Here is a 27,575-nt window from a genome sequence, read left to right as displayed (position 1 = left end):
TTAGCGGAAAAGCCTGCTTTTCCCTCTCCCACTCCCCCTGTTTGTGTTCCCTCTCTTTCTCTGTGTGTCAAATAAATAAATAAATAAAATCTTACCAAAAAAAAAAAAAGTACAGAGACCTCATAGACACCAAGACCTTGTCTTCCTACCCACAGGAGTCGCAACGGGAAGCTGGGATGCTTTCCGGAGGCAAGCGGGCACACGCTCTGGCACCACCCATGGGCTCGCCGTCTCGGGGTGCCTCTTCTCTCTGCCCACCCAGCCTGTTCTCTACGCTTACTCATGTTTGCGGCCTCACACGTTGAGTTTAAACCTGTTTCCCATTTTTTTCGACCAAATTCTCTCTCCCATCTCTCAATACCTCCATTCATCTTCTGGCCCCACCACGAACTAACTACCTTTTCCTTTTGGCTTCCTGATTGCAAATGCTGGTGAAGAGAAATTTTAGGAGACTGCCACATTTTTTTAAAGCCAGGCCACACAGGAAAACACACGGCTGGCCAAACTATAACCAGACAGCCCAGAATCTAGTGCCCTCTCCTGGACCAATGCAATTGGACCAAATTGTAAAAATAGTTCCTGCCCATCAGAATGACTGTGTGGCATAGTCTTCCTGAAGTTGGGATCTAGTCAGGTAGTCACTATTGCCCAGGACTTTACAGAACAGACTTCTCTAAGAGGTAGCTCCCTGAGTCCAGAGCCAAGCCTCCGTCCTTACTTTTTAGATCTTTTCCTATTAAAAAAAAAAAAAAAAATTAAAAACCTGGCCTGACGAACCATCTAAAAGTCATGTCTTGGGTGCCCTCTAGGTGTGGTGCGGCAGACACAAGACCTGGCAACTGCCTCTAAACTCGCTTACTTTATTATCTCTCTTTTAGTATCTGAAAATGGGCCTTAATGACCTACCCCTGCAGATTATTTTGAAGGACACCTAAACGAATGGTATAAAGCAACTCAGGAAATGCAGCTCATGTTAGTATCGTAGCATTTTCTTATTAATATTACAAATGATAATAATAATAATCTTAAACCTCTTCTGCCTCTTTTTTTTTTTTCTAATGCCCAAGGAGGCTAAGTTGAGAGACTGACACCTACTTTGTGAGAAATGTGATCTTTTTACACCTCACTAGGGTTTTCATAAATCCTCGGCTACAACTCTATAATTTGTTTTACACCATCAACTCCCACATCATTCCTATATTATTATAAAATCCAAACAGCCACGCTGTAAATTTTAAGATACAGACTTTGAAGTCCTCCACTTTCTAGTCATCGGGGCCTCAAACATGTTAAGAAACCAGTCAGAACTGGAACGGAAGACAGAGGAAAGCAGGAGAGAATTCAGGCCTTTTCTTTCTTTTTTTTCTTTTCTTTTTCTTTCTTTTTCCTTGAAAAGGAAAAGGACATTTCTACAGGAAGTCTGCATAAGGGGAAGAGTGGCACCTAAAGACCATTAGGGGGGGGGGAAGTCTGTGACTTAATCTAGCAATACCTGCCAAATATCGTAAGTCCTACTGTAAGTGTTAAAATTCAAGTCCATATCGTTTTATAAGATGTTTCCAGGAAAATTTTAAATTTCCCAAGTAGACTCAGGAACCTTCCGAGGACTGATGGTCGAAATATTCTGAAGCAGTAAAAGCCTTCAAGACTCACTTGGATTGTAGATGCTATTTGGGTGGAAGAGTCCTTCTCACCTCCGAGAATTCACGAAGTCTGCCTGGGGATGCTTGCCCCGAAGGACCTTCAGTGTGTCTTCGTGCAGAGGCAGCCCAGGCTTGGCCCAATCATCCTGAGGCTGTTCCAGGAAATGTTGATTTTTATGTTAGAGTCACATCAAGATTTACCTTAGCATTCATTTTATTGTGTCTTGTTTTAATCTGAAAATCCTAATAAATGCAAATGAAATCTAAATATTTAATAGTTTTTTGGAGAAGAAAAAAAAATTATCAAGATAACATCAGCTGTTTTGCCTCTTAAAAATACCAAACATCCAAAGCAATGTTGGAAGTCTCTACATGATCTACCTAATCTTCTGAACCTCCTCCTCTTATCCTTTACCAAATTATCCCATCACGTAACTCACGTTCAGAATTATCTCACTGAGAAATTTCCATGTTCTCAGGAATCCAAGAAAGATGTAATTAGGCTAGCTGTACTCTCTATATTAAAGCAGGGACACCTTTTATTACCATGTTACAAGTGTGAGTTTATAAGTTCTCCAGAGACTTGAATTCTTGATGTCTGAACAGCCAGCTGCCTCTAGCACAGGCTGCTTGTCCAATGGAGAAAGTAGTCAGCTTTTCCACTCAATTCCCTCGTGTTTTTTTTCTCATTAAAACATTTTTTTCAGTTTTATTGAAAAATAATTGACTTACATCTCTGCATAAATTTAATGTATATAAGGCAGTTTGATTTACATATACTGTAAAATGATTACCACAATAGGTTCAGCTAACATCCATCTTCTCCTGTAGGTACAATATAAAAAAAAGAAGAAAAGAAGGAAAATTTTCTCCTTGTGATCACAACTCTTAAGATTTATTCTCTCAACAACTTTCCATGTACCATACAGCAGTGTCAGCTGCACATTCCATCCCTGGTACTTGTTTATGTTATAATGGGAAGTTTACTTTTTAAAAAAAAAAAATTATTTATTTACTTGACATAGAGAGATCACAAGCAGGCAGAGAGAGAGAGGGGGAAGCAGGGTCCCTGACGCAGAGCTCTGTCCCAGGACCCTGGGATCATGACCTGAGTCGAAGGCAGAGGCTTAACCCACTGAGCCACCTGGGCGCCCCTGGAAGTTTACATCTTTTGATCAACTTCCTCCAATTCTCCCCACCCACCTGCCCCCTCTGGTAACCACAAGCCTGATCTCTCTCTCTGTGAGTTTGGCTTGTAAGCCTGTCTGTTTGCTTTTATAGTCTACATATAAATGAGGCCATACAGTATTTGTCTTTCTCTGACTTATTTCACTTAGCATAATGTCTTTGAGGTCCAGCCATTGTGTCACCAGTGGTGGGATTTTCTCATTTTTATGGCTAAATAATATTCTGTTGACTATATATACACCACAACTCTTTTATCCACCCATCAATGGACACTAGGCTATTGTCAGGTCCTGACTAGTTCATACTGCTGCTATGAACATGGGTGTTCATATGTCTCTCAGAGTTAGGGGGTCTGTTTCCTTTGGATATGTTCCCAGGAGTAGAATTGCTGGGCCATGGGGCAGTTCAATTTTTAATTTTTTGAAGATCCATATACTGTTTTTCATAAAAGCGGTACCAATTACATGCCCCACAATGATGCACATGAACTCCTTTCTCTCCATGTCTGTGCCAGTATTTCTTTCTCTTGTCTTTTTGATGATGGCCATTGCAACAGTGAAGAAATAGCTCACTGTGGTTTTGATTGCATTTCCTTGATGATTAGGGATACTGAGTATCTTTTCATGTATCTACTGGCTTTTTTGTATACCTTCTTCAGAGAAAAGTCTGATCGGGTCTTTGCCCATTTTTTTCAGTTCAGTCACTTGTTTTGTTTTGGTTTGTTTTTATTTGAGTTCCATGAATACTATATATATTTTAGATATTAACCCCTTATCCGATGTGGAGTTTGCAAGTATTTTTTTTTTTCATTCTGTAGGTTGTTGTTTTACTTTGTTGATGTTTCTTTTTCTGTGCAGAAGCTTTTTAATTTGATTTAGTCCCACTTGTTTATTTCTGATTTTGTCCCTTGTGCTCTGGGTGTCATATCCAAAATAACATTGCCAAAAGAAATTGAAGAAGATGTAACTAAATGGATAGATATCCTGTGCTCATGGACAGGAGGACTCCATATTGAGAAGCTGTTAATACAATCAAAGTGACTTACAGATTCAATGCAACCTCTATCAAAATTCCAACAGCTTTTTACAGAAATCGAAAAGCCAACCTTCAAATTGGTGTGGAATTGCAAGGAGATTTGAATAACTAAAACAATATGGAAAAAGAAAAAAAAAGTTGGAGGATTCATTTCCTGATTGCAAAAGTACTGGGAGGAGACGGGTGATTGTGAGTTATTTTTTAATGGTTTTGGAATCTCCATTCGACCTGATAAAAAAAAAGTTTTGGAGATGGTCTTGATGGTTGCACAACACTGTGAATGCAATTAATACCCTGAAATGTCCTCTTAAAAATGGTTAAAATGGCAAATCTCATGTTATATATATTTTACCACAATAAAAAGAAGTTAAAGGAAACTTTTAATGCAGCCACTAAACAAATTAACCAAGAAAACCAGGGTCTCCGTATAATTAGATTTTTTTTTAATTAGTCGTCAAAAGTTAGCATTCTGTTTTCTCTAACCCTCCTTTATACAAAATGTTGAAAGGGTCACTTTTTACAAATTTTTATACTATGTCAAAATTCCTCCTAACACTGTTCTAGGATTTCAGTCCAGATTGAGGTTAAATGACCTCCTGCCAGTGTCTACTCAACTTTCAGCTGGCTTTTGTTTCCTCAATTATTTGTGTGCTATTTTGATGTATGTCAGCCACCAACTCGTCCCTACTCATTTAATAAAGCTAAATAAAAGCATGACCACCTATCCATTCTTTCTGACATTTCTGCTCCTGTCCTTCCTCTTTTTCCAGCCACCAAAAAGGAAGCAGAAAGAGCAAAATGAGTTCGAAGTAAGTTGCCTTGTCACTGGGACCCCATGTGATTAACTGTTTGGCAATCATAATGTTTCCTGTTTTATATCAGGCCTCCACGTCTCCATTTCAGCAAGAATTGCAAGCTGTTAGATTGTGCTTTAATTTGCTAGTAATTTAAATACATAAATACTACCTTCATGCAGAGAAACTCCGCTTCCTGTTACAGCATAGCATGTGTAAGCACAAAAAATCTAACTCTACCATAGAAATGTTATGCAATATTTAAATACAACATAGCAAGGACACTAATGTTGTTTGATTTTTGTTCTTATACATTTGTCAAATATATAAAACAGAAAATATCAGAAGTATAAGAAAGAAAATTAAAACCATCAAAATCTCACTACCCAGAAGACAACAAAGCTGATATTTTTGGTATATTTATTTACAATTCTCTTCTGTACACATATGCACACAAATAATTTGCATCATAAAGGGTTTTATCTCATAAAAATCAAATATTAATTACACAAAGTTTGGAAAATATAAAATTAAAAGATAAAATTATTTTTATCATCATTTAGATGTAGTAATTGTTACATTTTTGTTACATATGCTTCCAGATTTTTTCTGTCTGTTAATAACTATTTCTGATTCTAGAAGACATAAATGCTAATTATCTGAACTTAGAAAATTTAGCAACTTAATAAGAAAACCTATCACTGGTGTATACCCTTCATGAAGTATTGATACAGTTATAGCATCAGATAAAATTATTTTAAAGTGATTCTATACATGTCACTTCATAATACAATAGTGTCTCAGGTCATCAAATATTCTGCTAAAGCATGTATTTTAATACTTACATAAAATTTCATAGTCTGTACCCATCATAATTTAATTATGCTGTTTTATGTTGTTTAACTGTCCTGTCTTCTGTTCAAATTATGAAGGGACAGATTTTTCTGCGCCCTTACCAAAAACCAGAAATTATTATTATATTTTTAAATGTTCATTAACTTCATAGATAAAAGTGATGTTGTTGTTTTTCACTTTTAATTTACTCTGGTTTGATTATTAGTAATCATAAACTTTTTAAAATACCTATAATGAATGTTTCAGTTCTTTTGTGAATTGCTATGTCAGTCTCATTTATTTAGGTGTATTTTTCTTGATTTATAGCTTTTTTCTCTATAAAGTTATAAAAAATTTGTTTTACAAAATTATAAAAATTTTACAAACTAGTTCTTTTAATTTTAAATGTATAGGTGTTTTTATATAGAAAGGTTTTTTTAATAAAATTAAATCTACCATTTTTCCACTTAATCTCTTTTGTAGTTATTCTTAAGGAAGCCATCCCTGAGTTTCAGTTATTTAAATTTTCACCTATATTTTATTTTTTAATAATTTTGTTTTCTTACTCGTCTTAATAAATCTGTAATTCAGTGTGCTTTACTATTTGATATAGGCAATTGAGTTTCCTAGTTTTTCCAATTAACACAAATAATCAAGTTATTGAAATGTCTACATCTATTTGAAATGCTAGTTTTGCCATATACCAAATGTTTCTGGACTTTCTTTTCTGTTCCATTGATAGGTTTATCAGCACTGAATTGTTGGAATTATTATAAAGATCATAATGAGTTGCTAGAATTGTTATAAAGATCGCAATGCCTCTCAGTTCGAGTGGCCTCTTTGTTTCATCTTCAAAAATATTTTTGCTAATGTTATGATTACTACGTTTTAAAAAAAACTTTAAAGTCATTTTACATTAGTAGGAAAGTAACTATCATAATTTAATTGAAAAAATTCCCCCAAAGAATAGTACAAAACTTTTAGCCAGTTTTATTACCTTGAATAAGATACTCATAGCTCAACTTTCTGCATGGTGTTTGGGACCTCCCTTCTGTGATGTTATTTAGATCCAAACAAAAAGAGACTTTTACCACTTTCCAGAAAACCACTCTAATGCCAGCCAGAAGAGCAGCCCAGTTAATTACATGTTTATGATTATACACATGAACAAACATGCATGCTCCTGACTTTGACTTGTACCTGTGCGTGGATGAGATTAAACAGATGAGGAAGCAGTGGTTCTCTTAAGATCCTCAGCAGCGATTTCCAGATTCCGGTAAAAGAATAAAATGTGGCATCCTTCAAGAATCACAATTTTTATGGTGATGGCAAACAAATTGGGGGCTATACGTTGTATGAAATGTGAAGTTTTGCTTCATGGTCCACTTGGCATTTTCATGCAAGGCTACTCTTTCTTTAGGTTCTTGAGGAGCTGCACACCATCTCCTCTTGGCAAAGAAGAACCAGGCTCTAGAAAGCATTGCCTTAAGTAAGTTAATCTGATAAGAAACCCTCAGAAATTGGGGGGTGGGGGGTGAGGGTGGGAAACCACCATTATCCTGAACAGGAAGTTTTCTTATCAGCTGTTTCTGAGTTATTTACATCATTATTCTTTAAGGTTTCCTTTTCAAAAAGGGCAAATTGTTTGCAGACAGATTCAGGAAGTGGGAAATCTGTTTAAGCTGCTAAATTTGAGTCTACCCTCTTTTCTCCCCCAACCTTATTATAGGCAGCTAAGGTTCTGTTAGTTGCCTTCTTAAAGGTGAGTTTACTGCTCTACGAATAGTTGATTTCTGAAAAATCAATTGTGTTGCCAAATTTTCCAAAATGAATGTTAAGGTCAATAACACAGGGCATTAGAAAGAAATAAGTCTTCACATTCTTTTAGACTCTATTACCCACTGTGTGTCCACCACCCCAATCCTCCCCTTCTCTCTCCCTTAACTACAGACAAAAAGGCATTTCATTCCTTGAGATTCATACATTTTGCCTGTATATAAAGGAAAGGAGCCTCTCCTTCAGGGTCTACTACAATCTATAATTTTGATCCATTTGTTCGTGTATTCAATCATTAAATATCTATTAAATATCTACATTACACTAGATACTATAATAATCTTTGATTTGGGATACTTCAATATGCTAATATGGGGCATACAATAAGAGTTTAAGGAGAAAGCAAACAAAAATACATTTTAATATACACCCTATGATCATTTATCACTGTCAGCCTTTATCACTTGACCTTCTCTTATTTGTCTGACTTTCAAAAAGTGAAAATATATTAACTGTTAGATTCAGCAAGTACATTTTCTACTGCTGGCCTCTGTAGTGTTTACCTATTGAAGACTACATTTTCAAGGCACTGTTGTATCTCCTGGCCTGTTCACCACCCAACAGCCTAATGAAAAATATATGACTCAGGATATATGACGTTATATCAAAAAGACCAGTTGATAATTATGTTTCCAGGATCTATGCTAACAGGTATGTTAAAAGGCATTCTTCATAAAGGAAGAAAAAGATAACAGATGGCACCTTCGGTCCCCCAAAGGAAAGAAATGTTGTGAAAATGATAAATATATGTTGCACATAAAAAGTTTTTTAGAGTTTTTTGGTAAATTTAAAATTTCCATTAAAGGTCAGTGACCACATAAAACAGCATGCTCATGGGTCTGGACCATATGTAGAAGTGAAGTGAATGATTAGAATAACATCAAAGATGAGAAAAGGAACTAAACTGTAGGAAGGGTTATGAAACAAATAGAAAACAAACAAAAATTTAAGCACATCAGTATGAAAATTTACAACTGATGACGTTAACTAAATTACCTGGGCCTTCATCCACATCACCTCCCCATTCCCACCTCCCTCCTGCCAACCACACGGTCTCCTAAAAGGACCAGGGCATGGAAATGTAGAGGTCCATCTTCTAGCTCCTCCTGCTCACATCTTCTGGTCATCCTACTGCAACTCAACTTTTGGCTCATCCCCTTCCTTCTGCTCTTGGAGACTATCCCCAGGGACTCTGTGTCCCACTAGTCTGATGGGAGACCTAAGAAGACCATCAGATGGAAGATAAATGGCTGCAACCTCAGGGATGCTGATAATAGAGGAATCACTGGATGTGACATGGCCAGGAGTTGGGGCATATTTCTGGGTATTTTCCAAAAGACTTTATCCAGGTAGTTCATGAATACAGAAAAGACAACCTAGGCTTCTCATTAAATAACTGATGAATGATTTCATTAGACATCTCTCCAAATAATACATACAAATGAACAGAAAGCATATGAAAACATGCTTAACATCATTAGTGACCCAGGAAATGCACATCAAAATCACAAGAAGATACTACAACATATCTACAAGTATGTTGATAATGATCATAAAAAGGCTGATCTGTACAAACGCTAGTAAAGATGTGGAGAAGTTGTCATACTTTGATATTGGAAATGTAAATGGTGCAATGATTTGGGGGAAAAAATTGGGGGCAGTTTCTCAAAAGTTAAATATAGAGTTACCATACACAATGGGCAATTCCATTCCTAGATACATGCCCAAGAAAATGAAAATACAAATCTACACACAAATGTATATAGAAATGTTCATAGCACTTTTATTCCTACCAGCCAAAAAGTAGAAACAACCTAAATGTCCATTAACTGATGAATGTACAAATAAAATGTTCTAAATCCATATAGCACAATAACGAAATACTATTTGACCACACAAAAGAATAAAATATCGACACATGCTAACACATGGATAAGGCTTGAAAACATTATGTTAAGTGAAAGAAGCCAGTCACAGAAGGCTATGTATTATAGGATTCCTTTTACATGAAATGTCTAGACTAGGCAAGTCCATAGAGACAAAACCTGGATTAGCACTTGCCAGGGGTTTGGTGGGAGGAAGAATGGAAGATGTCTTTTAATGGACACAAGTTCCTCTTTGGGTGATAAAAACATACTAGATTTAGATAGCAGTCATATTTGCATAGACTTTTTAATTTATTTGGGTTTTTTTTGTCACTGTCAACCTACTACATCCTAATTGGTAAAGGAAATAAGTTGTTTATTTTTGAAACATCAAAAAAAAAAAAAAAAAGCCACCGAATTGTGTGCTCTAAAAAGTTGAATTTTGTTGTATGTGAACTGTATCCCAATAAAGCTATTATAAAAAAAGAAACATGTAGACAATATAGATTTTATAGGCATAGACTGCAAGACAGCTACTTTCCATATAGTTAACCAAATAGATGACAAGATGAAGTCTACAAAGAAAGAAAAGAATAAAAATTCTGGAGGTAGAAAGTAAAATTAACTACAACTAATACATCCTAGATGAGTGAAACAATATTTAAGCACAGCAGAAGAAAGGATTAGTGAACTGAGACATATATCAACTGAAAATATCCAGATAAACCCAACAAGAAAAAAAGGATAGAAAATTCAGAAGTGAGGAAAAGAGAAATCTGGAATATGGTACAAAATTCAAAAATAGTATTTAATTGGAACCCCCCAAAAAAAGAGTAAAGGGAAAAATGGGAAAAAAGTAATATAAGAAGAGATACTGACCAAGAAACTTTGTAATGACAAAAGGCAGTGAACATATGTTGAAGAATTTCTACAAATCCCAAGCAAGAAAAAGATGAAGAAAATCACATTTTGGCCAATCAGAGTGAAACTTCTAAAAGAAAAAGTGAAGAAAAAAAATTAAAGCATCCAGAAAAACAAAGACACATTACCTTCAAAGGAACAATGAGATAAATAACTGAATCTGACTTTTATAAATGAATTATGGAAGCCAGAAGAAAATAGATTGGTATATCAAAAGTGCTAGAAAAACAGCAGCCAGATTTCCAGGTAGCCAAGGTAATGGATATGGCATAAATCTGAATCTCTTACTATATCCTCCAAGAGAAAATTAATTATGATAATTATTATAATAAAAAATAGAATAATGGCACAAAAGAGAAGTCCAACTTCAAGGCTCCTGTAACTAGGAAAACGCACATCAAATCCAAGGAGCTATCTCTCAAACTGCTACAAGCCTTCCCTAATAGCAAATACAGCTCAAAACAAAACAAAACAACAAAAACGATAGAAGCAAGAAGAATGGAAATGTCATCAGACCTGAGAGGAATGTAAATAAACCTTCATAAAGAGAATACCCTTGCTAGGTGTGAAAAAAATAGAAAACTATACTCAAAGATAAGCTTACTAACTACAGGGAAAGGACTCAAAAAGTTGGTGTGAGACAATGTTGAAATAACAAAACTTTGCATAAGAAAAGGGTAAAAAGAAAGGGGGGAAGCCCTATGAGGGGTTCTGATAGAAGGGAAAAAGCAAGAAGAGGAAATAAAAGATTTCACAGGACAAAAGAAATCAAGCAAATTAACCCTGAAGGACACACCATACTTCCCAATGAAACAAAGCTCCATAAAACAAAGGCTATCCTTGGACAGCTATATTTCACCGCACTCATGGAAGAGGATGTTCTTAAAGAGTGACTGCGATAAAACACCCCAAACTACCCGCCCTCACCACAGAAACACTAACAGTTTTCATCTACCGAAAGTTATTATAAAAATAAAACATACAAGGGGAATAATTCAACTAATGAAAATGTCCACACCTCTAAAGACAAAACAGAACAACAAGGAAAGGTGATGAAAGCGGAAACACAATCCTCCAAACTGAATTAAAACACCAAAAGCAAGTATTTGGGGAGATGGGAGTAAAACACTCTGCATGAGAAATTTTTTAAAAGTTAGAACAGCCATGGATACACACACACAAAAGGCAGAGATGAAATGAGAGTCAATTGAAATGAGAGAAAAATACAGAAGAAAAAGACAAAATTATTCAGGAAAAAACACCAATTAAAAACTCAATTGAGGAAGAAGGGACTAACCTGAACGCTATTAAGGAGCATTAAAAGCAAGACTGGAAATATGGGAAACGAAAAGATTTTGAAAGATGTAGGGAGAATGTGACTAAAAGAAGAGAAACAAAGAGGACAAAATTGACATAAAATTGGAGATCCAGAAAAAGGTTGTTTTAGAAAACAGATAAAAATTAATATTTAAAGTCTAATTGAAGAGGGGCACCTGGATGGCTCCATCAGTCAAGTATAGACTTCTTTTTTTTTTTTTTTAATTTAAATTCATTTAACCAACATATAGTACATCATTAGTTTGAAGATGCAGTGTTCAATAATTTGTCAGTTGCATATAACACCCAGTGCTCTGACTCCTGATTTCAGCTCAGGTCATGATCTCAGGGTCATGGGATTGAGCCCTGCACTGGGCTTCCTGCTAGGTGTGGAACCTCCTTAATATTCTCTCTCTCCTGTCCCCTCTGCCCCTCCCCCTCATTCTCTGTCTCTTTTGTCTAAACCAAGAAAATTTTCCATAAATAAAAGAGGACTTGAATCTTGCCCAGAAGGTACAAGGGAGTACCACAATGATCAGCTCTGAGACTAATCTCAGGGAAACTATGAGACTTTAAAGACAGAGAATGTCTTTGGGATTTCCAGGCCAAAAAAAAAAAAAAGTCAATTTATAAGAATAAGAAAATTAGACTGTAATTAAAATTTGGTAAAATAATATACAAAGTAGGTAAATATGGAACAGTATTTCAAAACACTCAACTAAAGAAAGTCTAAACTGTACACCAAGTCACACTGTCTCTGAGTATCAAGGTTATAGAAGAATAGTTTTAAACATATAGGAACTTGAGGAATTCTAAGCTCATTATCCCTTCTTGAAGAATCTAGAAAATAAACTATACCCAGTCCAAGAGACTACTAGGGAACTAGAAAACTATGGAACTAGAAAAAAGATGACTGGTGAGATTTGAATGTAATGAAGTACAGATGTGAGATTAAAACAAAATTGAAAACGAGGATGGAAAAATAATAAACCATATCTTTTTTTTAAGATATTTATTTATTTATTTATTTGATAGACAGAGATCACAAGTGGGTAGAGAGACAGGCAGAGATGGGGAGGCAGACTCCCTGCCAAGCAGAGAGCCCATGCCGGGCTCAATCCCAGGACCCTGGGATCATGACCTGAGCCGAAGGCAGAGGCTTTAACTTACTGAGCCACCCAAGCACCCCAATAAACCATATCTTAACACAGTATATGCCTTATCTTTTGTGTTTTATGTTCTGAAAAATTTGAAATTAGGCAAGTCATAAAGCAAAAGAAATTAAAAAGCAATAAACAAGTATAAGCACAAAGATACCTAATACAACAAAAATACAAACTTCCCTAAATACCAACAAATTTATAAAGCATTTTTAAACTATCAAATAGAGAAAAGAACATGACAGACATAATGCCCACAATAATTATAACATAAAATAGCATGGCACAAGTGAAATAAACTTAACTGACCTATTAAAGGAAGATTTTTAATCATAAAAACCCAATTATTTGCTATATATACAAGATATGCCCTAAACAGGTTGATTCTGAAAGGCTCAAATTAAAGAGACAAGCAAAGGTATACTAAGCTAATAGAAACAACAGAAAAACAAGTGTAGTATTACTGATACCAAAGCAGAATTTGAACCAATATCATTGAAACATAACAAGGAATGACACGTTTTTATAATAAAGGACAAGATTCCCAATGTAGGTAGAAGGATTATGAATATGCATACCAAACACCAGCAGCCAATTATATGAAGGAAAAACTTAGATGTAAGGAAACACAGAAATAAGATAATAAGAAGCTTTAACACACGACTCTCAGCACAAGACATATTAAAGAGAGAGGAATTAAGATTATAGAGAATCTAATGATATAACCAATAAGTAGACTACATGGATATAAGTAACTACACATATTATATAAAATAATAAATATATATATATTTATTTATTTATATATCAGAATGTCTACCCTAATAATGAAGAATTCAGTTTCTTTTGAAGTGAACATCCACAAACACTGCTCACATACGAGGTCACAAATAAAACATTAGTAAGTTCCTAATTTGGAAATATCATGATCAACACTATCTGATCACAGTGCAGCAAAACCAGGAATTAACAGAACCTCTTAAGTTGCCTTCCTAACTGTTGATTTAAAAACTTCTATTAAACAACTCTTGGATGAAAGTGAAAACACATGCTGAAGTTAGAATCTGTAGGATCTACGTTAAGCAGTGATGAAAAAAGTCTATAATTTTACATATACTTATCACTATAAATGAAAAAACAAAAAATAAACTAAATTCTCAGCTCAAGTTAGAGCAAAATGAACCAAACACGCACACACACACGCACGCACACACACACACACACACACACACAAAGAGAAAGAAAAAATAAAAATAAAAGTGGAATTAATAAGTTGGATACTAGAAAAAATTTAATTATTAATTAAATATCAAAATACTTTGTTTTAGAACTTAACAAAATAGACAAATCACCTAATTTAATCAGAAAAGAATAAAAGGATAATACATAACATGAGAAATGATGTGAGGGAAACACCATAGAAATGACAAAAATAAGAAGAAATGTAAGAAAAAAATAAATCTACAATCATTCTTGAAGATTGTAATACACTTCTTTTAGTTAATTGAGGTAAAAAGCTGACCAAAAATGAGTAGAGGAGTAAAGTATTTGAAAGTGCAATTAATGAACTTAACCAAATTGACATTAATAGAATCCTGCATCCAACATCTACATAAAACACATTGTTTTCTAGTGCAAACTAAAAATTTACCAAAATTGACCATATGCTGAGCTATAAACTAAGTCTCAAAAATTCCAAAGTATTGAAATCACACATGGTGTATCTTCTGACAACATTGGAACTACATTAGAATTAAACACACAAAAAAATAACTGAAAAAGCCCCCAAATGTCTGTAAATTAGGCAATCTATTCCTATTTAACCCTTGGGCCAAAATAGAAATCCTAAAGAATATTTAAAAATATTTTGAACTGAATGAAAGCAAAAACATAAAAAATCAAATTTTATGGAATGAAGTTAGAGTGAAGCTTGAGGGAAATTTAGTAAGTTTTTAAATACATTCAGAAGGGGAAAATGCCGATTTAAGTATCAATCTCAGGAAGCTGGGAGAAAAAAGAAAAAATTAAACAAAAACCTATTTAAAGAAGAAAAGAGCACAAGTCACTGAAATAAGAAAGAAAAGGTACATTTGAGGAAAATCAAGATCAAACTTAATGTAAAAATAATAATAAAATTCATAAACTTTTAGCAAGACTGATCAAGGAAGAAAAAAGGGATAAAATCCCCATATGAGAAATGAAAAGGTGGATACACTACAGGTTCTATAAGCCTTACAGATATTTAAAAATAATAAAGGTGGGACGCCTGGGTAGCTCAGTTGGTTAAACAGCTGCCTTCAGCTCAGGTCATGATCCCAGCATCCTGGGATCGAGTCCCACATTGGGCTCCTTGTCCTGCAGGGAGCCTGCTTCTCCCTCTTCCACTCTGTCTGTCTGTGCGCTCGCTCGCTCTCTCTCTCTGTCTCTGACAAATAAATAAATAAAATCTTTTAAAAAAATAAAAATAATAATGGAATATTAGCAATAACCCAATGCTAATAAATTTGGAAAGTCAGCCAAGATAGGTAAAATGCTTGAAAAATGTGACTTTGTACTCACAAAAGGAACTTCTGGACCATATGGCTTGCTTGTGAATTCTTCCAAGCATTAAAGGGAAAACGTAAGTATTACTTTGATTAGATATTAAAAACAATAGTTTCCTGCCTCCTACACTGTTGGTGGGAATGCAAGCTGGTGCAACCACTCTGGAAAACAGCGTGGAGGTTCCTCAAAAAGTTTAAAATAGAGCTACCCTATGTCAAAGCAATTGCACTACTGGGTATTTACCCTAAAGATACAAATGTAGTAATCCGACAGGGCATGTGCACCCGAATGTTTATAGCAGCAATGTCTACAGTAGCCAAAATATGAAAAGAACCTAGATGTCCATCAACAGATGAATGGATAAAGAAGATGTTATATATATATATATATATATATATATATATATATATATGGATATATATATATACACACACACATATATATATATGAATACTATGCAGCCATCAAAAGAAATGAAATCTTGCCATTTGCGATGACATGGATGAAACTAGAAGGTATTAAGTTTAGCGAAATAAGTCAATCAGAGAAAGACAATTATCACATGATCTCCCTGATATGAGGAAGTTGAGAGGCAATGTGAGGGGTTTGGGGGACAGGAGAGGAACAAATGAAACAAGATGGGATCGGGAGGGAGACAAACCATGAGAGACTCTTAATCTCACAAAACAAACTGAGGGTTGCCGTGGAGAGGGGGCTAGGGAAAGGGTGGTTGGGTTATGGACATTGGGGAAAGTATGTACTATGGTAAGTGCTGTGAAGTGCAAACCTGGCGATTGACATACCTGTACCCCTGGGGCTAATAATGCATTATATGTTAATAAAATTAAATAAATAAATAAATAATTTTTTTTTTTAAAGAAAAAAAGAAGAATAGGTTCCTAAAAAAGAAGAACAAAACAGACTTACCAACTTATTCTATGGTTTCTTGACACCAAACCTAGACAAGAACCTTACAAGAAAAAAAGACTCAATTATAGGATAGGCCAGTAGCTTTTATAAAAGTAGATGTAAAATACCCTATGAATAATTTAACAGTCAAAACTAAAAATATAGAAAAGGAAAATGCATCTTGACAAAGTTTAATTTATTTTGGGACACTAACACTAACCAAACTTCTGAAAATGAATCAATACTATTCATCAGAAAATCATATGATTTTTCAGTGGTTGGATAAATGCATTTAATAAAATGTAAAACCTATGCATAATTAAACTTTTGGCACCCTAGAAATGACAAAAAGTAATCTCTGTATTCAGTGCAGAGCTTGAACTCACAACCCCAAGATCAAGAGCCATATGCTCCAATGACTGAGCCAGCCAGGCACCCCAGGACAAAAATTATGAACAATAAAATAACCATCAACAAATTGATGTTCATTAAAATTAAGTACTTCTGTTTTCCAAAAGACAGCAATAATGGTGTGAAAAGGAGACACATGTTGGGAGACTTTTGAATACGTGTATCTCATAAAGAACTTGTACCTAGAGTACATTTTTAAGTGCTAGTAATCAATATGGAAAAGATGATCAACCCAAAAGAAAACAGGCTATGAACTTGAAGAGATACTTCACAAAAGAAGGATACCAAAGAATACCAAAAGAAGAATACCAAAGTATGTAAAATGATGTTCACCACCATTAATCACCAGAAAAATGAAATTAAAACCACAGTGAGATGCTACTACATACCCACTAGAAGGACCACAATCTGACAAAAATGGCAGTCCAAATGGTGGTCAGAATGTACAGTATCTGGAAATCTTAAACACTTCTGATGATAGTATAAATTTACAGATTTTTCAGAAAATTGTTCAGCAGTGTTTCTTAAAGTATCCCCTATGACCAAGCAATTGTACTTTAAAGCATATGCCCTATGGAAAGGTTTTCATATATGCCACAAGAGACACGTGTAAGAATGTTCACAGCAGTGTTAATCACCCCAAACTACAAACAACCCAAATGTTAATTAGCCGTAATAAGAAATAATACATTTTGTGGTGTATGTCTGTGTATGTATACATATATGTGTGTGTGGGAGTGTATGTGTGTGTGTATATATATAAACATATATACGTATACATATATGTGTGTGGGTGTGTATGTGTGTGTGTATATATACATATATACGTATATATGTATATATACACACACACACATATATACATATGTATATATGTATATATATATATACACACACACACACTCCCACACACACATATATGTAATGCCATTCCATAATATTCCATATATGTATATATACATATACACACATACATATATGGAATATTATGGAATGGAATAAAATGGAATATTATACAGCAGTTTGAAAACAAACTGCTGCCATGTGCCACAGTATGAGTGAGACTCACAGGCACAAGGTTGAGTTAAAGGAGCCACACAAAAAAGAAGACCTCCTTTATGATTTCATTAGTCTAAATTTCAAAACCATCGAATCTACTCTACAGTAGTAGGACTCAGAATAATTGCTATCATTAAGGAAGGCGTACATAATGACAAAAGGGACATGACAGGATGGGCTTTTTGAGGTACTGGAAATATTCTAATTCTTGATTTGAGTAGTAGTTATACTAGTGTGTTCACTTTGTAAAGATCTGTAGAGCTCTACAGTTAACCATTTGTGTAAAAATATAAATACATAAATTTATACAGTCCCAATATCTGTAATTATATATGGGGATTAATGTATATATGTGTAAGTATGTACATAGGTGTCCAGATGTATATACAAACTTACCCAAATAAAAAGGGTCCCATAAACCAAATGATAGAGCACCCTTCTAGGAGATATTTGGGCTTCATATGGTAAAATTAATAACCCACAAGACGGTCGGATACAATTTAGCTTTGACCCATGACTGACATTGTTAAACGGTCTTACTCTTCTCATCCAATGATGCTTTTAGCAGTTGAACAGTCTTAAAGATGCAGTCCAAGCAGCCTCTGCCAACACAAGAAAATGAAATCTACTGCCATCCCCGGCTATGGCATAAAAAGAAACCATTAACACCAGGATTTCGAACTGTAGTAATATTAGGGTGAGGGGAGGGGCTCTGGGTTGTAGGCATCTATTGCCACCCCACAATGAGGCTGGCTTTGCCCTGAAGCTATAGCAACCTGCCAGGCTGACAAACCTGAAGTTCAAACAGAGCTCAGGCCCATCATTTGTACAAAAGGTCCTATTTGAACGACTTTATGAAAAAAGTCACCACCAAAGTTAAGTTTCGATGAAGTGTAGTAGGAAATAGAATTTTCTCTGACAGAGATTATAAACAACAGAAACACTCCCTAGAGGAAAAAAAACAGGACTTTTAACATTTAAGAGAGGTCCTCAAAATAAAAAAATAAAAATAAAAAATTTATATATATACACACATATATATATATACATACATATATAAAATTTTATATATAATATATGTGTATATATAATTTTATATAAAAATTATATATAAACATTTTATGTATATATACATATATACAAACATACATATATATATATGTCTCTGTGCGTGTGTATAAAATCTCCATTTTAGTGGCTGTACTCACAATGCTGTTTTAGAATTTCTGTAGCATATACCTCAGTAGCAAATAGTTCCAGAAAAATTCTTATTTGGCTTACTCAACAATCTTTATGTTATAACTTACCTTGTGATTCACATTTTCCATATGTTGGAAATTCACATTTTCTTTTGGTAGATGGTTTCTTTAGGGGTAAAAATCAAAAGCAAGTGTTTATTTTTGTGTTCAGTAATTATTTGCCTTATACTTATATACTATACATTTCTCAGTGTTTCATAAAACAGCTCCTTGAAACAATATCTGCTTTCTCTTACACTTCTAATCCTTATGAAATACTCACACAATTGATTACAACATGAATCATTCTCCCCTTTTTATGATCACATGAATTTGGACAAAAGTAATTTACCCAGCATTGGGAGAAACGAGCCACAGCAATTTGCACAAAGTTGTAGAGTTTTGTTACATTTTTCAAATTGAAGGAAAAAGCGTATTTTTGTCTTCTCAGATTTTCATGTGTACTACGAGAAGGTGGAAACCTAATTTTTGCTAAGATATTCATGACTATGTCATCTTCTTTGTACATTGATGGACCTACCGAGTAAAGGATCATGACCTAGAATATTATGAACACCCAGAACCCTAACACTCAAATTATTTGTTTTAATCTTTTAAAATGGAAAAATTATTTTTAAATTACTCCATCGATGACCTGATGGAAGTATCTTTCCCTAGACACTTAACTCAGTGGCGCCAAAGAAATTATTTTCTATAGTCCACAGAAAAGAGCAGATCACCGGTCCAGGTGTGCTGAAGACAGTGCACTTCCCTCCTGAAATCCTAACAAGCCAATTTCTCACCAGAGGTAAGAGCTTGGGTGTTGCTCCTAATGAAACTCATCCTCAAGGTTACACCTGTTATTTGTAGTCTATCATCTCCTACCACCTGAAATTCCTAAACAGGTATTGAAATCTTTTTACACATAGCTTTATGTAATTGCTCTAATAGCCATTTAAGTGTGGGCTTAAGGTCAGAGGGACCTTGAGCGTTTGTACCTAGTAAGATAACAAAAGACCTACAGGATGGTTAGTGAAAAATCGAATGAAATAGAGAAATCTTAGTCTGATAGGCAGAGGTTCCGGCTCAGTGTTCTCTGTGAATTAATTCTTTTATCGAGAATGGTTTTACGAGCATTTTCCTTCTCTGCATACCAATTCCAGAGAAGTGTTTCTATCGGACGGGAAGCCATTACATTCAGCCAACTCAGAGCCATTCATTTATTGAAAAGTTTATCTCTGTATTAAATTCTCACTGAAGAGGGTTTCATTAGACCCACAAGACCAGTATAAACAGGGAGCTGCAGAGTTATTTGGAAAACGAATCGGGATCTAACTTCTCGGTCTGTTTTTGTCCCCATGGCTCCTGCACCAGGGCTGCCAACTGCGCCAAGAGGGAAGCATGTATTCAAGTTGGATTTTTTTTTTTTATTTCCTGCATTTGAGCAGGCCACAATTTATATCACTCAGGTCTCCTTAAATTAGTCCAAGAGGATTTCATTTTACAGGCCTGCTTGACTGGGATCCTTTTGGCACGATGGGTTCAGCTTTGTATACAACTGAGATTCATATTTTATGTGTGTGTAAAAACCCCAGCCATGAATCTAACAGCTCCGAGCTTCACCTTCATTCTTTACAGCTCAGTTCAGAGCCCGGCACGTTCCCACAGACTGAGTCTCAAGGCAGCTCCTGGCAGAGCTGAGAGGACAAAAGCTAAAAATAGATTAAGAAACTCGGGGGCATAAGAAGAAAAAAAAATGGAGCTCCTTCAGTCCTTCTTCACAGAGCACGGCCCAAATTTATATGATGTGGACATAATGCCTCCCCTTCACACATTTAAATTGAAATAGCACTTTTGGCTAGACACTGTTTTCTGCTTTTAAGTTAAAGAATGGTCAGAGGCTTCTGAAATCCTGGCCCCCTCGTGGAGCTCTTCAACGAGGTTGCAAGGCTTCAACCCACTCTCTCCACTTCTTTTCCCAAGGTACCCTCCAGCTCCTAGTTGTATCTCCTTTTGTGGTCTTGCTTTTCTCCTACTTCACTCCTGAACAGCTTCCACAGAGCTAGGAAATTTTGCTTTGTTACACTTAGAATTCTGTGGGCAGTTTTCAGAAACCCATACTGGTGCATATTTACTGATATCCATTAGCATACAATGGAGTTCAGGGCTGAATAGAAACCCTGTAGGTGAAGGGCGCTGAGTGAATGCATGCCTGTTTCAGGTACACAACAGAGAACAATGTCCAGAGGAGTGAAAAGATCCACAAGAGTTTTGTTCAAATTTCTGTTGTCCTCTCTAATCATTTATTTATTTGAACTAAAGCTGACTGCCTTCTGGGCACTTCTTGGCACTATTAATGTCTCTAATGAGGTGTAAAGCCCACAGGTCTATAGAAATGTCAATATTGTAACAAAAGGAAAGTTGTTTTCCCGATACCATATCTCTCTTTAAAATAATAGAAATTGTCTCTGAGTCCACGATTCATGAATTTTCTGGTGAATTCTTTCACTAGTATAAAAACTATTTAATTTTTATCAACATGTAAATATGTGAAAACATCATAAAATCATGATAGATAGGACATCTGTCCTGTAGTTATAACAAAGAAACCCATTAGGTCTCCAGCACCAATATTGTGCCCGAAAACCCAGTGGATAAAGAACAAGATACCTCCCCAGTCCTCAAGGAGCTTTCTATCTAGACATACAAAAATCTAGATACACAGAAGTAAAAATTATATCAAGCGATAGACTATATTGCTAGTTGAAAAAATGATTAAGAATAGACAAAATGTGAGGGGCGCCTGGGTGGCTCAGTGGGTTAAGCCGCTGCCTTCGGCTCAGGTCATGATCTCAGGGTCCTGGGATCGAGTCCCACATCGGGCTCTCTGCTCAGCAGGGAGCCTGCTTCCTTCTCTCTCTCTCTCTGCCTGCCTCTCAGTGTACTTGTAATTTCTCTCTGTCAAATAAATAAATAAAATCTTAAAAAAAAAAAAAGAATAGACAAAATGTGAGATTATAGAGAAAGATCAATATGTACCAAAATCATTTATGAAAACACTATAAAGTGAATAGGATTTGAGTTGACATTAAGGAAAAGAAAAAAATTATATTAAATAAAAGATGAAGACATGAACAGACATTTCTCCAAAGACGACATACAAATGGCCAACAGACACGTGAAAAAAATGCTCCACATCACTCAGCATCAGGGAAATACAAATCAAAACCACAATGAGATACCACCTCACCCCAGTCAGAATGGCTAAAATTCTCACACCAGTCAGAACGGCTAAAATTAACAAGTCAGGAAACAACAGATATTGGCAAGGATGCAGCAAAAGGGGAATCCTCTTCTACTGCTGGCGGGAATGCAGGCTGGTGCAGCCACTCTGGAAGACAGTATGGAGGCTCCTCAAAAAGATAAAAATAGAGCTACCTTACAGCCCAGCAATTGCCCTTCTAGATATTTACCCAAAGGATAAAAACATAGTGATTCAAAAGGCCATACGCACCCCAATGTTTGTAGCAGCAAGGTCCACAATAGCCAAAATATGGAAAAAGCCCAGATGTCCATTGACAGATGAATGGATAAAGATGTGTACACACACACACACACACACACACACACACACTGGACTATTACTCAGCCATCAAAAAGAATGAGCTCTTGCTATTTGCAATGATGTGGATGGAGCTAGAGGGTATTCTGTTAAGTGAAATAAGTCAGTCAGAGAATTACAAGTACCATGGTTTCACTCATATGTGGAATTTAAAAAACAAAACAGATGAACATAGGGGGAGAGAAAGAAAAGCAAAATAAGATGAAACTAGAGAGGGAGGCAAGCCATAAGAGATTCTTAACTCTAGGAAACAAACTGAGGGTTGCTGGAGGGGAGGCAGGTGGGCGGAGGGGGTAACTGGGGGACGGGCATTAAGGAGGGCACGTGATGTGATGAGCCCTGAGTGTTATATCCAAATGATGAATCACTAAATTCTACCCCTGAAACTAATAATACACTGTATGTTAACTAAGTTGAGTTTAAATAAAGAATTTTTCAAAGATGGAGAAAATATTTTCTTAGAGGAGTAAGGGGAGAGTGCTACTTCCCAGGAAGAAAAAGGGCTCAAAAGGCAGAGAAGTATCTTGTAGGAACGGTCACCTGAGATATTTTAAGAAGTCTATTTGGTCTTTTTCTCCAGTTCCTGGCACAGAGCTCCTAAAACCTTTGGGATGCCCTGAGTGATAGGAGTGTGTTTTGTTATTTATAAGGAGTCTCTTTTGAGCATGAAGTGATGAAGGGAGGAAGTGTGGGGTCCCTAGATAGCCTTAGGGTGGGACTGGTCATGGTCACCAGAAAGATCCAGTCACTAGAAGGTTGGAATCTTCAGTCAACCCAGCCACAACATGTACAAGATCTGGGATATGCATCCAGAGTCGGGACGGGTGTAACTGCAGTAAACATTTTTTCTTATCAAAATGACATGTGTAGACACCAATCCTACCCCTCCTCTCCTTCCTTTATTCTGTCTTTTTCCCTCTCTCCTTTCTTTCTTCTCCTTTCATATCCCCTCTTTCCTTCCTTTGTCTTATGATTTCCATCCTAGTGACAACCAACACTTTTATCAAAATGTGTGAGGATGAAAAGAAGACCCAAAGCGATGATATATTCATTTACATCAATAAAACCAGCGATCATAACAAAGACCCCCATTCTCAGTCACTGAACATAATAAGGATTCGTTTCTGTTTATTGCTGCAGTGCAATGCAGACTGGGGGAGGGGAGAGGGTTCACTTAGAGACCCAGACTTCTTGTATCCAATGTCTCCGCCATCCCGTAAGACCTGAGTCTTCCTTCTGGAAATGGCATACGTCACTTCCATCTTCATTCACTGACCAGAACTCATTCTTATGGCAAAGGAGGCTGTCAGAGGTAGTCTGGCCATGGCCTCGGTGGAAAAGTCAATCAGTTTGATGCACAACTGGCTGGTCTCTCCCACAGCTACGAAGAGCTGGGATTTCATATTTTTGCAAGAAAAAAATGAATGCAATTGTTCACCCTGAGAGAAAGCACAAGGCCTAAGGGAGTGGCATTAGTTTTTACTCTTTCCTGGAGAGCACACCACCACCGAGAAGATCCAAATAGGTAAGTTTGTCCTCTCCCCATCAAGTGATGAGTGAATGTATTTGATCCAAAGATACCGAATATCCATAAGTGGTAGCTGTTGAATTAGTTACACTGTGGAGTGCCTGCAGAGGACAGAGAACACCGACCCGGATGACCACCGTGTAAGGTCTGGATGTCAGGAGTGGCGGTGGCACCATCAGATCTGCCAGGCATATCTTCATGTCACATCCCATTCCTCACCCCCCTACCTTCCAGTCACCACTGTGCTCAAAAGAGAAGAACATACAGAGCAATTTGGTGAGGTAGAGTGGAAAGAAGGTAGGAGGAGGCGGTTCACTTCCCGCAGGAACGGCACCTGATGTGGGCAAAGATGTGGCAGGCAGGCCTTCTGGGAACTGCTGACCAGCTAGAGTGAAGAAGAGCAAGGAACATGGTTAGCTGTGGTACCCACCAGACTCATAGAGTCCCAGTCGATCCGCTGTGGCCCTTCGCCGTGCCCTGATAAGATGACAGCAAGACCTTCCAGGGCACTAACAGCATGACACAGATGCTCCAAACACCCCTTTCTCAGCCACAAGACTCCTTCCTCTATGTAGAAGCCCCCACCTCCAAGGCGCCAGGACATGGAGGAAGGCACGTCCCAGAGAGGGTGATCTGTGGCCCATGTGACGGTTTTGGAGAACAAAGTCAGGCAGTTTCAACAGAGAAACAGCATCCAAGGCATCAAATAACAAGGCAGCATGACATCATGAAAGATCAGGTCCCAGTTGAGACCTTGCTCTGAGTGTCTTGCTGTGTGAATGAGAACATCTACCTTATTAGGTGGAAAGCTTATATTAGATAATGCACAGAAAGGGTTCACTGTAGTGCTTGACACATAGCAAGGATTCCATTAAGGTCAGCTAATTATAACAGTTGCCATTATAGTAGATGTAGTAGGCATGGTGAGGGGAGGAGAAGTATTAATTTGTGAGACTGACAGAAGACTGTTGAGGTCCAGAACTGATGGGACATTTGGGGAAAAACAGACTCTTGGTTATGAAAAGGGCTTGGCTAGAGCTTTCAGGCTGCAGTAAAGGAAGCTTATATGTACGCTCAACTGAGGACTTGGGTTTGAGGATGGGAACCAAGAAAGTTCATGTTTCCAATGAACTGAGATAGCACTGACCAAGATGCACAGGAATTAGAGAGCCCTCGTGGTGCCCAAACTGAATCCGTCATGAAGAGAGGGGTCTCTGGCAGGTGACCCATTCTTAACCCCTCCTGCCACAGAGCCAGCAGCAGGAAGAATCAGGAGGACAATCCCACTCTGGGAATATATTAGAAACACAACAAGGAGCCATTTGGAAGCTGCAGGAGGTAATAAAACTTTAAGTTGGGAGAGGGGAGGAGAGGCTCAGATCTGTATCCAGTGCTCCCTCCTTCCCGGCCCCCTATCTTCTACACCAGATCCAGGTTACACAGATCATCCCTATGCTTTTCCTGGACCTCTTTTCCCTCCTCCACAGAATTCAGGGCAATGGCTTCATTGTCCTCCTTTTCAAAGTGCTCCAAATGCCAGCTTTCTTGCCTGATACTTTGAGAATTTCTTTCGACTGAATCGGGGTCATCTCATCTGATCTGCTTAAATCAAGCCGGGGACCATCTTCACAAAACAGCATTATTTCTAACAAGAAAAAGAAACAGGCAAAGTGATAGACTGTTTGGTTTCTGTTTATATAGACATAAATAAAACATGTCCTTCCTCAAGATAGAGTAATCCCTGCTTAACTAGCCTTTTGTGCTGTGTGTGAGGTTGTCTTCAAAGGCGCCTTCAGTGTGTGCTCTCTCTGAGCCGTTCCCCACACATTCCCACCCCCCCCCCTCCCCTCTCAACATCTCCCGCCTTGCTGCCACATACTCCCATCCCTTTCTTCTGAACAGCTACTCCGCGATTAGAGTTTTACCTTTTGGTGAGAATGTATTTATTTCTTCCTCCTTCATTCTACCCAGTAGGTAGACTTCATTTTCCAAAATGAAGTCCATATATTCAATCTTTCCCACACCCTCCCATTTTCTTTCTTACTGGAAGGTCCAAAGAAGCTAGAAAGGAATGAAGAAACACTGATGATTTCAGAGGTGCTGGGTGGCTCAGTAGGTTAAGCATCTGACTCTTGATTTCAGCTCAGGTCATGGTCTCAGGATCACGAGATCAAGCCCCGCATCGGGCTCTGCGCTGAGCATGGAGTCCACTTGAGATTCTCTCTCTCCCTTTCCCTCGGCCCCTCCCCTGCCCTTGCATGCACTCTTTCTCTCTCTCAAATAAATAAATAAATCTTTTTTAAAAAAGGCTTTTGCCTTCAGAGGTCATAAAATCTGTTGTGGAGAGCGTATACCCGCTACAACCTAAATATTTGCTCAAATATTTGTGGTCTTCACTGACGACAGAAGCATTGCTCTTTATCTTGTCAATTAAATAAAACTAAATGTGAATTTTGGAACACTGAAAAGAAATAAAATAAAACAGAAAAAAAAGAATGTTATTCAGCCATAAAAAACCTAAATGTAATGTATAAGCATTTTTTAACTGTAAAAGAAACAATCATTCGAATTTCTGTTATCCTGACAATCTGAAGATCTCAAAGCACTCTTAAAACATCATATTAAAGAATGGCTGTCGACGACTGTCTCAGCTGCTGGGCCTCAATTTAAAGCAGCCATGGCCACATTTAAAAGTATTAAGCTGCAGGGGCACCTGGGTGGATCAGTCTGTTAAGCGTCTGCCTTTGGCTCAGGTCATAATCCTGTAGTCCCGGGATCAAGCCCCGCATTGGGCTCCCTGCTTACTAGGGAGTCTGCTTCTCCCTCTGTCCCTTATCCCTCTCATGTTCTCTCTCTCTCAAATAAATAAATAAAATCTTAAAAAAGAAAAGTATTTAAGCTGCAGTCAAGGGAAATGACAATTAGGTACACTCCTTAAAAAGTGTATTATTAAATGAGAAATTGGAGTACCACCTGGCTTACAGTTTAGCTGAATAATAAACCAACTTAGCAAGGAACCAGTCTGAGTGAGACTATAGTAAGAGAAGTTGCTATTTAAAGGCTGCCTCGTGTTCTTCTAAGAAAGGCAGAAAGTCACCTCAAAGTAAATCTTATTGTTCTGTGTCATGTATGAATTTCTCCTCTTCATTATGCAAATGTAAGTTAATTTGGCTATCACGGCTATGCTGAAGGGTGGATAGAAACCACTTATGCCTTGAAAAGCGCTGCCCTTGGATGTACAGAGTCCCTCTCTGAAAAAATAAAAAAATAAAAAAATTATTGTGTTTCACATAGGGATTACGGAGCCAAGTGGAAGAAGAAGGCTAGAGATCCTGGACACACCTGTTTGGAAGTCCAATATGACTAGATGCTTTCTGATGAACTGAGATAGCTTTGACCAAGATGCAGAGGAATTAGCCCTAGTGATGCCCAAACTGAATCCATCATGAAGAGAGGAGGCTCTGGCAGGTGACCCAGCTGCAACACTATGGTGTAGGCAGTTGCATAGAGAGAGAAAAGATGGTTCCAGGACATGCAGCAGCTGCTCAAAGACCCTTCCAATCCAACCACCCAACATGGAGAGCTGGGCTTTGAGAACAGTAGCTCAGAATGAGAATATAAAATAAGGACTACCTATAGCCAAAAGGATGGACTCCTATCTCCCTCCCTTG

This window comes from Mustela nigripes, chromosome 10, assembly GCF_022355385.1.
Source record: "Mustela nigripes isolate SB6536 chromosome 10, MUSNIG.SB6536, whole genome shotgun sequence".
In the NCBI taxonomy this organism is placed as follows: domain Eukaryota; kingdom Metazoa; phylum Chordata; class Mammalia; order Carnivora; family Mustelidae; genus Mustela; species Mustela nigripes.
This window is presented reverse-complemented; position numbering follows the sequence as displayed.